Here is a 13,194-nt window from a genome sequence, read left to right on the forward strand (position 1 = left end):
AGCAACCAATAAATACATGGATAAGTGGAACAGCAATCGATGGTTTCCCCCCCTCTAAAAATCAATCAATGACAATACAAAAAGACAACAGAACTAAAACACAAAAAGGAAAGGACCCTTTCTGTTGAATCCTGGTAAATACAATGTAAGTCGAAATGTCACTATGCTCTGGATTAAAAGGAGGTGAAGGTGCAAAGCAGCAAACATTGCAAATGTGGTTTCCCTTTCCCTGGATGTTGCGTTGTGTAACTGGGCCGAGGGAAACATTTATCTTCCTGATTATCTGGCCCAGGTCAGGGGGAAGCCACCTTTGCTTTTCCTGAGCTTTCATTGACCAACAAGGTGGCACTTTGGTATGGTCAAGGCCTGTCACCCAGCCAGCTGTCCCCGTGCACATGCACACACACACACACACACAGAACTTTCCAGCTTTCTGTCCTCTCTGGCTCCTTGCTCTCAACAACCTTCTCCCCAATCTCTCTCCTGCAAATGAATTCACGGCTGCCCCTTCGTTTACCAGAATCTGTCTCTGAGATAAAGCATCCCACTGGGGCTCCCAGACTTGCTGGGGGCTCCCCCAAAAAAGAACAGCATTCACCAGAGGCAGACCTGGCAAGGGCAGTGTGTGAGGGGAGGAGGGTGCAGTAGGGGTCAGGTGGAAACGCCATGGCTGCTGCTTACACCTTTCAGTTCAGAGGTGTAGCAGGGACAGCTACCCAATCACTTAGCCGTCCCTGACACACAGGAGCCCTGTGGTGGATCATCAAGAACACTGGCTTTGGCCTCAGACAGACCTGGATGTGATTCCTACGGAGCCAGCTGTGACTCTGGGAGTTCTACAACCTCTCAGTGTCTGCATCTGCGGAATGGGAACGGCACAGTCTGCCTCGTGGGTTGTGCACCCTGGCACAGAGGGTACACTTTATTGTAGGCACTCCTCAAAGATGTGGGACAGGCCTCTGCACCTTGGGCCTGCTCTCTGCCTTCCCAGCTTCACCCCAAGACCTTGGCAGCCTCTGTAAAGTTTAAGGGTGTGGCTAAGTCCAAGGGTTCTATCTCAGTTTCCCCTCTTCCTTTTGGAGTCTCATATGCCCCTAGGACTTCGGGGCCCCAGAGAGCGGCCCCGTGACGGAATCACCCAGAACGGGAGAACAGTACCCAAGGTGCTCATTCCTTCTCTGGTCCCGGCACTGTCCTAGGGAAGGTCAATGAGAAAGTCGGGTTTGTCAAGTCCCCTCCCTGCCCCCACCAGGGACAGCCCGATTGACTCTTTCGAGAGCTCAATGGAGCGGGCAGGGTTACTGGTCCCTCTTAATTTTCCCCAAAAGTAGTGGGGTGGGGGGCATCTCCGGGTATTTGCTGTGAAAGGCTGCACGACGAAGAAGAAGGTCACAAGATGCCAGCACCGAACCCTTCTGAGCCTGAAGTCTGCCCAGCCCTGCAGTTTCCCGAGGGGATGTCCTTCAATGTTCCAGAGCCTCGGCTCCCACCCCTACGAACTGGAAACAAGACTGTCCTCTTCCAGGGGTGAGGTTTAGTGAAATGATGAAATAAGTGTCCGGAACGATGCCACCTCCGGTGCTGCGGGCACTCAGAGCATGGTTGTGTCCTAGATGTTATAGAATCAAACCATTTACACCGGGAAGACTCTCTGGATACATACCTAATGAACTCTTCCCCAGCTATAGCTGGAAAGACAGACGCTCAGAGAGGGCTGGGGATTTGTGCAAAGCCACACAGTGAGATCAGATAAGCAGGGCCCGACATCAGGCTCCTGGCTGCCAGTGCGGGTTCCTCTCCTTTCCACTCTGACGGGGATGCTTTCCTGATGGAGGGAGACAGGCAGGCTGGGGAGTGGCGGGGCGTGGACTCCCTCACGGGGCTCACCCAGAGCTGTGAGAGCCCTAAGGGCGTCTGCCTTGACTCTTCAGGAGGAAGAACCGGCTCATCCAAAACAGAAACCACCTTCCAGGGACTGTAACCAGGAATAATTTTCCGAGGACAAAGCCACTGTGATTCATTCTTTTTATGACATGAAAGGGACTCTGCCATGGTCAGTACAAGACTACTCCCATGGTGTTGAAGGCTAGAGCCAGAGAGAAGCGGGTAGAGCACATGTGTCAAACACAAGGCCTGCGGGCCAAATCCGTCCCGCCAGGCCTTGCAATGTGGCCCGTACCGCGCTGTCATCACTGCACTCCGCTGCGTTTCCATCACAATGACAGTTTATGACTGTTCAGTAAACCATTCGGCCCGCGATTTAGGTTGGATTTTAGATTTTGGCCCCTTCTCTGATTGAGTTCGACACCCCTAGGGTAGAGTGTTGACAAGCGGGAGTTACCATCCTCCAGAAACTGATGGAGGTGGAAAACACGTGGCCGCTTGGGTGATCCAGGTGAAGGGAGAGAACACTAAGTTCTCCCTGTACCACAGCTTCCTGCCTGTGTCTATTTTCCTCCTGCTGTCACCATGCAGGAGGTAGCTCAACATCAGATGTTGTAAAGAGGTGAAAAGAGACATGTTTGGGGCCATATGGAAAGATGGGCTAAGCATGTATGGCATCGTTGTAACAGGAAAAGAGCTTTCTGAGAATTACCAAAGTATTAGTATTAGTCAAGCAACTGATGCCAACCAACTTAAAAAAAAAAAAAAAAAAGCATTAGGTCCAATGGTTCTCAAACTGGGTTCCTTGGGGTTCTGTGGGGACCCTGCCAAAGGGAGGAGATGCCCCAGGTGAGGGATAGCTCCACTTCTGTCTGCTGTACATGTGGACTGTGTGTGAACAAAGTACTTGCATAAGATGTCATGTGAACAAAGGGTCCTGTGGCTTTAAGGGTGTTTCAAATCACTGGTCTGGCCAGCAGGCCTATGAACCAGGAGGTCACGGTTTGATTCCCGGTCAAGGGCACATGCTCGGGTTGAGGGCTCGGTCCCCAGTGTGGGGTGTGCAGGAGGCAGCCGATCAATGATTCTCTCTCATCATTGTTGTTTCTATCTCTCTCTTCCTCTACCTTCCTTTCTGAAATCAATAACATACATTTTGTTTTTTTTTTAAATCACCGGCCTGGTATAGCCATTCCTTTCCCAAACAGAGGAAGGAGCCTCAGAGGTGGGAAAGAGCTTCTCTTCGCACAGGTGCCCTCAGAGGTGGGTCCAGGATTAGGGCCGAGCCTCATGACTCTCTGTCCAGTGCTCTCCCAGACAGACATCATCATCAACCAGGTCTGTCAACATCAGCCCAACCCTGTCGCACACTGGACATCCCTGTGCCCAGCCACAGTATGGCTGGCTGCTGCTCTCTGTGCGGGAAAGCCCTCCCGGCAGCTGGCGCAGGCCTGCCCACAGACGCTGCCCTCGCACAGTCAGAAAGTAGCAGCCCTGAGCATGAAGCCTCAGCTTTCCAGCCCAGAGGACAATTTCAGCCTTTGATATTGTAAGCCCAGGCTTCAAAAAGGAAAAACAGGCACTAAGGAGATAGGCAGGACTTGGGGTTCTGTGGCTTTAAAGGTGACCATTGACAAATGGGGGAACGTTGTTCCCAATCTCCCACTTAGAAACAATGGCAGGACATGTCTATCCCGGAACCCTTCCACTCCACAGGGCCTTGGCCTTTGCCTTGTCCGGGGGGCTGTACTGGGCCTGGAAGAGGAGGGCACCTGGGACCAGTCCTTCCCTGGAAAGGTGTGGGATGGACATTGCTAAGATCCCTTCCCGTTCTACAACCCCCGCTAGCCCAGGAACAGATGTGGGACCAGGTACGCATCCTGAAAATGGGAGCCCCTTCCACTGGCAGTCACCTCAGTGCCGGTGACTGTCCCGTGGCCAGGATGCCTTCCCCCGGGGCTGGCTTCCCTCGCCGTGTCTGGCTGGACGCTGGGCAGCCGGGGAGGACAAGGTCTGACTGACTCTGGCTGAGTGTTCCCAGAGACCACGCTCTATTTCTGTCAACCTGTGCACACTGAGCAATGGGTTTTCTTACTCACGCAAACCCAACGAGAGGGAAAATGGTGAGAAGACCTGCGTTTCCTCTGACTCATTCAATCATCTAAGAGGAGGGGGTGGCAGAGAAGGAGGAAGTCAGACCAATCTTTTAACTTGAACTGGGTGAGGCCAAGGAGGAAAAACTCCTGTCAGGTGACTGCAAAAACCAAGAGAGCATAAACAGCTCTCCTCTCCTACAAACGCCCGCCCTCCCCACCCTCCTCCTCTACCCTCCTCCTCCCAGGCCAGGCAGCCTGTGTCTCAGACTTTTAGTTCCCAAACTGCACCACTCGACTCACTGGGGGAACTAAAAAGTGTCAGTGTGTCCGGGTCATATCCCATAGCAACTGAATCCAAACCTCTAGGGTGGGAGTCACATATGAGCTGTTTTAAAGATTCCCAGGTGATTCCAATGCAACCGAGTTTAGGAACTACTTTGCTAGAGGCTTGCTGGCTACAGTGGGAGTTGAAACAATGACAGGGTGAAGGCATCATTTGCTTGTTCGTTCGTTCATTCATTCATTCATTCATTCATTCACAAACACGTAATGAAGAGCTTTTTTGTTCAAGGTGCTGGAGACACAGCTGTGATCAATACAGTCTTGGTTCTCCTGGTGCAGTGGTTGGCAAACTCATTTGTCAACAGTACCAACAATGGAAATTCCTTTTGAGAGCCAAATTTTTTAAACTTAAGTTTCTTCTAATGCCACTTCTTCGAAATAGACTTGCCCAGGCTGTGGTATTTTGTGGAAGAGCCACACTCAAGGGGCCAAAGCCACAGTTTGCCCATCACTGCCCTGAAGGAACATTCTGGTGGGGGAAATCAGACAGCGAAGAAATAAATGAAGAAATGGTTTACATGGCTCCTGCAATGAAAGAAACCAGCCTAGGATAGAGAGTAGAGAAACGTTGGGGGGCAGAGGTCTATTTTCACCCTGAACGTAGGCTAAGGTGACCAGATCATCCTGCTTTTGGTGGGACAGTCCCAATCTCTAACATTTTTTTCCCCATGACCTGTGGCATTTTAAAAAAAGTCCCAGTTTTTGGAAAGAATCTTTCCAATCTTTCCAATCTTTCAAAAAAATCGGGACTTTTTTAAAACGCCGCAGGATGCAGGAAAAATTGTTAGAAATCGGGACTGTCCTGCCAAAAGCGGTCGTAGGCACTGATTTTTGCTCCATGAGAGGGTCGCTGTGCCCCTCCTCGTTATCTCGGATTTTATCCTGCTTTCTGGCTAAAATAGCTTCCTCCTGACAATCAAGGTCCTGCCTCCTGCCCGTCACAGGGCCCGGCCTTCCTGCTCACCTCTTTCCCTCCGATCTCTCTAAGTTCTGCACACATCCTCCTCTCCTCTCTCTCAGCAATAACATGTGATCAAGGATCATGTATGTGTAGCCCACAGAGGATTTTAGGCTTGTGGAGGTAGGAGAGGTCACGTGGGACAGTGGAGAGAATCCCAAACTCAGGGTCAGAAGACCTAGACTTGAGGACTGACTCTGCCACTTACTGGCAAAGGGTCAGTCACTTCACCTCTCCAAGCCTCCGTTTCCTCACCACTCAAATGGAAAGACTCTGACCAATTCATTAAGAGCATTAAAAGGAAAAATGTCAGCCCAGACCGGGCGGTTCAGTAGATGGGAGTGTCATCCCGTACACCAGTGTTTCCCAAAGTGTGGTACGCGTATGCACAGTGGTACGGGAAGAGTTTGGTGGGGGTATGCACTGCACCGTGCTTAGCTGCGCCTAATTCTACGTTCTCATGAGTACAAGGGGTACTCAGTATTACGAAAATTATAGAAGGGGTACACATATGTCAAAAGTTTGGGAAACACTGCCGTACATCAAAAAGGTTTGATTCCCAGGAGAGAGAGAGAGAGAGAGAGAGAGAGAGAGAGAGAGAGAGAGAGAAAGTCAAAGAAAGACTTTTGGAAAGTATTTTGCAGTTATGGGACCTTTTCAGAAATTATCATCATCTAGGCCTATATAGCCATGGAATCACAGAAATCACAATAAAGTTTAAAAAGATCCTATCTTACAATTGGGAAACTGGAGAGAAGAGATGACTTTCCCACAGTCACAGGCTTGTTGATGGCAGAGGATCCACACTGACCCCAGGAAGGGGGAAGGGTCTGGAGTAAACGGGGGACACTATTTTAATATCAAACATTTTACTTCCTCTGTCCACTAAGCAAACTCCTATACATCCTTCAAAACCCCTCTCAGGTGTCTTCTCCCCACGGCACCACCGGACACCTAGGGCTATGCACTAGTCAAGGGCCCGTTCAGTCATTAGCAGGTGTGCACACATGTATATCCTGGGTATATTAACTCACCAGGGAGACCCTACACTTGGGTGCTGGGGTCCAAATGCTGCCTCCGTTGCCCTGACATCTACATCCTCAAGCTACAGTTTCTATATACAATGGGTCAGGCAGGATTTCGGGGTCCTGTGCCCAGCTCCTCTAGCTCCAAGCCCAGGCTCCTCCTTCAGCCCCCCAGCTTGGCCGCTGGGCTGTGCTCTTGGCTGGGTCACCCCCCAGCCCCACCAGAGCAGCTCTGGAATGCAGCCTGTCCACCACCCTCAGGGCTTTGCAAGAGGGTGTGGCCCAGGCGGCCTCTGACCCCTCCTGGGAGGTCTCCCTGTATCCTCATTCTCAGACTGTAATTATGACCTACACCAGGGTCATTCCGGGTCAGGTCGTTAATCTCAGGAATGCATCCCACTCCCCAGAAGAGAATTACGTTTAGATAAGGATGGAAGTCCATGAAGGCAACTGCACTTCTTAATTTCAGGCCAGAAGGACTTAGACCGAGCTGAAACCGGTTTGGCTCAGTGGATAGAGCACCAGCCTGCGGACTGAAAGGTCCCGGGTTCCATTCTGGTCAAGGGCATGTACCTTGGTTGTGGGCACATCCCCAGTGTGGGGTGTGCAAGAGGCAGCTGGTCGATGATTCTCTCATTGAAGTTTCTAACTCTCCCTCTCCCTACTTCTCTATAAAAAATCAATAAAATATATTTAAAACAACAACAAGAAAGGACGTATACCGGAGGGCTTGACATACCACTTTGAAAGCAGACACAGTCCCCCCACAGTGGTGCCCTAAATTACCCTCATCGCTATAATTAAAAAGCACCCCAAACCACAACAAACAAGCCACCCCATAAACACAGAAGCGGGGCTGCGGGCTCTGCTGTGAGAAGGCAGCGAGGGGGCCTGGGGAGGACGCGGCCGGTCCTGACGGTGGTTCCCCGAGGGCCCGGGGCCAGCAGCTCCCTGGGACCCGCCCGGGACGGGCCAGGCTGCCCAGGAAAAAACAGGCCGTCGCAGCGGCAGACGGGATGGGCTCAGCTGGAGCCGGGAGCGGCCTCCCGTCTCCGCACACACACCTCCTTTGTGGCTCCCCTTCCAGGGCCGGGCCGGGCCGGAGAAACCGAAGGCGCCTGGCCCCAGAACACTGAGCCAGTGTTCCTCCCGCTCAGGGGAAACCGCACGCCCGCCGGGCTCTGGCCGCAGCCCGAGGGCTGAAGGAGCCGCTGTGTTCAGGTAGACCCCGGAGAGGCCCCAGGCCCCGGAGGCCGGGCCGGGGAGCGGCCTGAAAAGAAACCTTTCTTCCAGGCCAGGCCCCGCCAGCCCGCGAGACCACAAGGCCACATTCATGGGAGTGACGTGCTCCTGGGAGCAGCCAGCCCCGGTGCAAGCCCAGCTCTGCCCTTACCTCCCATAGCTTGCACGTAGTCAACTCTATTTTTTATTTTATTTTATTTTTATAAATATATTTTATTGATTTTTTTACAGAGAGGAAGAAAGAGGGATAGAGAGTTAGAAACATCGATCAGCTGCCTCTTGCACACTCCCCCCCTGGGGATGTGCCCGCAACCAAGATACACATGCCCTTGCTGAAACCGGTTTGGCTCAGTGGATAGAGCGTCGGCTTGGGGACTGAAAGGTCCCAGGTTCGATTCCGGTCAGGGGCATGTACCTTGGTTGCGGGCACATCCCCAGTGGGGGGTGTGCAGGAGGCGGCTGATCAATGACTCTCTCTCATCGATGTTTCTAACTCTCTGTCTCTCTTCCTTCTTCTCTGTACAAAATCAATAAAATATATTTAAAAAAAAAAAAAAAAGATACATGCCCTTGACCGGAATCGAACCCAGGACCTTTTAGTCCACAGGCTGATGCTCTATCCACTGCACCACACCGGTCAGGGCTCAACTCTATTTTTTAAAACAATACATTTTTCTTTATTTCAGAGAGAAAGGGAGAAGGACAGAGAGATAGATACATCAATGATGACAGCGAGTCATTGATCGGCTGCCTTCTGCACGCCCCACACTCGGGATCAAGCCCACAACCCAGGCCAAATGCCCTGACCGGGAATCGACCTGTGATCTCCTGGTTCATAGGTGGACAATCAACCACTGAGCCACAGCGGGCAACTCTTGTACTTCACAGTAGCTCTGTGAACATGGAGTCAGTGACTACAATAGCTCCTACCAGCCCCTGATTGCTGCAACGTTTTCATCCACCGATCGATACGCAGCCTTGCTTTGAGTGTGTTTGTTTCAAGATCCCTCGTTTAACAGACGGCGTTGATGCGTTAACATTGAACTCTGCCAGCAGCCCTGCCCCTGGGGCCTGCACAGAATCGGTCTGACACGTGTTCTCCATAAGGCATGGCGCGAGGAACACACGGCAGCACGTTAGTGCCACGCGTGGGGGTCGCTTAAAACAGCAAGATCACCAACAGAAAGCCCCGAGTGCAAACCACTGAAAAGACCGCAGCCAAGACACGTTTACAGTCTGAGCAGAGAGAGGAGCAACATCTTGTTCAACCTTGGCGGGCGGCCCACGTGGTCGATACTGTGGTATTGACACGAATGATGGTGAAAACGCGGCCGGTATGGATGAGGGGAATGGGTGACAGGTTTCAGGAAGCAGGCAAAGTGCAAGTACAGATTCTGCCAAAAACGAGGGCCAACGGAGCAGCCGGGTCCGGTGCGGCCAGGCCTGGAGCAGCGGCTGCCAGGCTGGGAGCAGCCAGGCCCAGAGCGGCCGGGCCCAGAGCAATTGGGCCCAGAACAGACGAGTCGGGTGTGGCCAGGCCCGGAGCAGCAACAGCCAAGTCCAGAGCAACTGGGTCGGGAGCGGCAGTGACCAGACACGGAGCAGCTGGTTGTGGAAAGAACCAGAGCAACAGAGGCCAGGCCTGGAGCAGCCAGGCCCGGAACAGCTCGCTCCTCACCTGCCCCTGCCCCACGGCTGCCTCTCAGACATGGCTGGAAACTTTTGCGGGAACTTGAGGGTCTGCTGAATCAAGTGATGAAGGCTTAGATCTGGATGTGTTGAGTTAGTATAGTGCTGGAGTGTTGATCTGTGAGTGCCTTGGGTGGGGCCTGGATGAGGCTGGTTGTCCTATTTGGAAATGTCTTATGTGTGAAGTGTATCATTGGGCATGTGGAGGTATTATTGATATAAGAAAATGCTAAGTAACAGATTTGCTATCTGAAAAGGGATTTACTATCGGGGAAAGGGAGGGAGGAAGAGACTGAACATAAACTGTGCACCAATGAATGAGGATGAGGGGGCAGAGGGTGGGGTGGGAACCTGGTGGAGGGGGGAAGAAACGAGGAACCTGTGTAATAATATGAACAATAAAGATTGATTTAAAAAAAAAAAAAAGATCAATTGTAACAAATATAACTTCTTTTAGTTGCATAATGAAATATGTGAACATTGAAAAGACCTGCATAAACATTTTCCAAATAAATGTATAATGTTATAAAAATGTCACATGGGTAAAAGATCCATTCAAAGTTTAAGATATATTAATGTATTTAAATGTCACAGAATAGGAAAAGTTGATTTAAAAAGTTAGTTGTGCCGAAACCGGTTTGGCTCAGTGGATAGAGCATCTGCCTGGGGATGAGAGGTCCTGTCTTTTATTCCGGTCAGGGGCATGTACCTTGGTTGCGGGCACGTCCCCAGTAGGAGGTGTGCAAGAGGCAGCTGATCAATGACTCTCTCTCATCGATGTTTCTAACTCTAACTTTCTATCTCTCTCCCTTCCACTCTGTAAAAAATCAATAAAAAAAAAATATTTAAAAAAACAAACAAACAAACAAACAAAATGAGGGCCAACTGTGTGTTGTAGGGTTATTGGGGGGGTGGGGTGTGAAGTGAAATGACTCATAAAGAGTACGTAGCATAGCAATATTGTCACTTCTATTACTCGCTGAAGTGTCTTTCCTTGCACTTTTCTGCCTAGTGAAGCCCGGAGCCAAGGGTTTCAAATCTGGGGCTGGGTTTTATTTATTTTATTTTATTTTTAATATATTTTATTATTATTTTTTTTTTTACAGAGAGGAAGGAAGAGGGAGAGCTAGAAACATCGATGAGAGAAAAACATCAATCAGATGCCTCTTGCACATCCCCTACATCCACAACCAAGGTACACGCCCTTGATTGGAATCAAACCCAGGACTCTTAAGTCTGCAGGCTGACGCTCTATTCAGTGAGCCAAACCGGTCAGGGCTGGGTCTGGGTTTTAATCACACCTCTTCTTTTTGCCAGCCGGGAGCCCTCAGCCTAAGATAATTCTCCTTCTTCCCCCTTTCCTCTCCGGCTCTGCTTTCCCACTGCTCACCGCCGCTGAGGACTGTGGAATAGAAGGGACCAGAGAGACCTGTCCCCTCCGTAGGGCTTCCTTCCGCCTCCATGCACAGTTCGCAGGTGCACCCTCCCCTCCCACCCCCTCAGGTCCTTAGCTCCTGCGCTTGCCCCCACCCACCGTGCCACTCCTGCATCCTCAATTTCTCCTCTCCCTTAGTCCATCTCCTTACCAGACTATGCCCTGGCTTTGAAAAACCCCTCCTGGAATCCCATGAGGTGGAAAGGAGCAAGCCAGAGCATCGTGGGTCGGCATCCTACCGAACTCGCTTAGCCTGGCTCCCCTCCCTCACCCCCCCAAGAGTGACTTCTCGGTGGCTGCTGCTGGCTCCCAGGCCCTTCCTCGGCTCTAAATGTCACCAGACAGTGTCAGGCCGCTCTCTTCCCTTTTTTCCCATCGGTGGGTAGGGGTGGGGTCCCATCCCTTGCCGACGCCTCCCAGCCTGGACCTCTCCCCTGCCCTCCAGGCTGCTGCATCCCATCGCCGGTGGAGGGAGATGATTGGGGAGTGCCTTAGGGAGCACCCCCAAGAGGGAGACAGGATGGGGCTGGGAGAGGGACGTGCTGAGGTGCGTGTCACCAGGCCCCAGCTGATCCCACAGGCCTCTGAAGCCAGAATGGCCCTTCAGAGTTGCCCCCAAAGAGGCAAAGGGGCAAAACCCTGTATCCCCGCATGGGCCAGCCGTGGGATAGACGGCCCCCGGAAAGGGCCAGGCAGCCCCGCCCCCTGAGGGGGAGGCTGCGGCCCTTTCTGCAGACGGAGCACGAGGTCTCTGACCTGCAGCCGAGCTGTGCCTGGCACAGCACCTGTGGGTCTTCCCCTCCTCCTCCTCCTCCGGGAGGCCTCTCAGGCAGCAAATCCATCGCAGAACCTTTCCCTTCAAACCAGCTGCCTGCCTGGTCTCCCCCCCTCCCCCCCACCCAACCAAGGGCACCAACATTCCCCCAGACCCCCCGGCCCCCGGACCGCAGGTGAGAACATGGGCGAGTCCTGTCAGCTCCAGCGAGCCCACTTCCTGTCCCCACCGCCTGACCCGTCCTCGGTCCTTGACTATCTTCCTTCCCTACTCGAAGGCACAGCTGCCTAACTGCTCGTCCTCATTCATAACCACAACCTAAGGTCTCTTCCAAGCAAACCGAAAACCCCCAGGATACGCCCCAAACCTCTCCCCCGCTCCCCCCTACCCCGTGCTCTCAGGCTCCTGTGCCCAGATCCTCCTGCCAGTCCCCACTCCCATCACTCACCGGCCACGTGGCCTTCCTGCATCTCTCAAAGCAACCACACACTTCCCGCCTCAGAGCCTTACCCTTCCTGCTTTGTGCCCCACCCCCACCCCCACCGCCACATGCCCCCGGCCCTCCCCGGCCCCCACCATCACCCCCTCGCTCTGCTTCATTCCCCTCAAAGCCCTTCTCTCTGTCCCTGTTTACAGGACTGACTTTCCTGTGTACGCTTGCCTTCTCCCCTCAGAATAGCTCCTTGAGGGAAAGGCCCCGGTCTTCGGGGGGCAGCTGGGCCTGGGGTGCTCAAGGCCGAGCCTCCCCCATGCACTGGGGCTCCTCCTGGGTGGGGGTGAGGACTATGGAGGGAGAGATGGGTACTGATGGGCTCACCATGACTCAGATCGCAGGGCCAGCTTACAGCCACTTCCTGTGCCGGCCCCAACCCCCCAGGGCACAATCCGCTGCTCCCTCACCAGCTCCAGGGAGCCAGACACGGCTCCGCACAGTGTGTTTTTAATCCTCACCCAAGGAGATGATTTTAGAGGGAGAAAAAGGAGGGAGGAAGGAGAGAGCGAGAGCAAGAGAGGCGGGGGGAGGGAGAGAGAGGACATTGATGTACAGAACATAGATCGGCTGCCTCCCTATGTGCCCCAACCGGGGACTGAACCCTAAACCAAAAAATGACGCTCCAACCCACTGAGCCCCCCCCCCCCCCACACACACACACAGCCATAGGCTGAGCTCCCCCAGGTGGACAGGGACCTACCCCACCCTCCGGGTCCTGGCCCCGGGGTGTCCTGGCCGCAGGGTGTCCTGCCCCAGGGTGGCGTGCTCAGCTGGCCTCAGGTGAATTCCCTTTCCTGCTTCATGACTCAGCATTTGAGGGCTTACGCCAAGGCACCTCCCCACCAGACCAGCCACCTGCTTTCAGATACAGAAGCCCAGCCTGCCGGGCTCACTGCCACTGCAGGCACCAGGCAAGGGGCCTGCCAGCTGGCCAGGGACAGAGGGTGGCTCTCATCCTCACGCCTGCACTGAGAGCTCGGGTATCTGCTTCCGTCAACACCAGCCTGTCACCCAGCACCTCCCGCCTCCCCGGCTCCTGGCAGGACCAGCTCAGGGCAGCCCTGGGCTACCTCTCTGGCCTCTGCAAGGCCTGACTTGGAGGCGGGGCTTCACCACTGAGCTGGGTGCCCTTGGGCCACCTGTCGGACAGCTGAGCCTCAGTTCCGTTACCTGTAAAATGGGGATAATATTGTAACAGTATCTCTCTCGGGAGCAACGTATTGTGCAAATGTTACAACCTGGGATCCTTTACAAA

General features: G+C 53.2%; 1 protein-coding gene across 1 annotated transcript in view; it reads right to left on the reverse strand.

Moving 5' to 3' along the window:
* Positions 1-13,194, reverse strand: part of RAB11FIP4 (RAB11 family interacting protein 4) — a 90,091-nt gene that overhangs the window by 35,402 nt on the left and 41,495 nt on the right.

Source organism: Pipistrellus kuhlii, unplaced genomic scaffold, assembly GCF_014108245.1.
Source record: "Pipistrellus kuhlii isolate mPipKuh1 unplaced genomic scaffold, mPipKuh1.p scaffold_m20_p_28, whole genome shotgun sequence".
Classification (NCBI taxonomy): Eukaryota; Metazoa; Chordata; class Mammalia; order Chiroptera; family Vespertilionidae; genus Pipistrellus; species Pipistrellus kuhlii.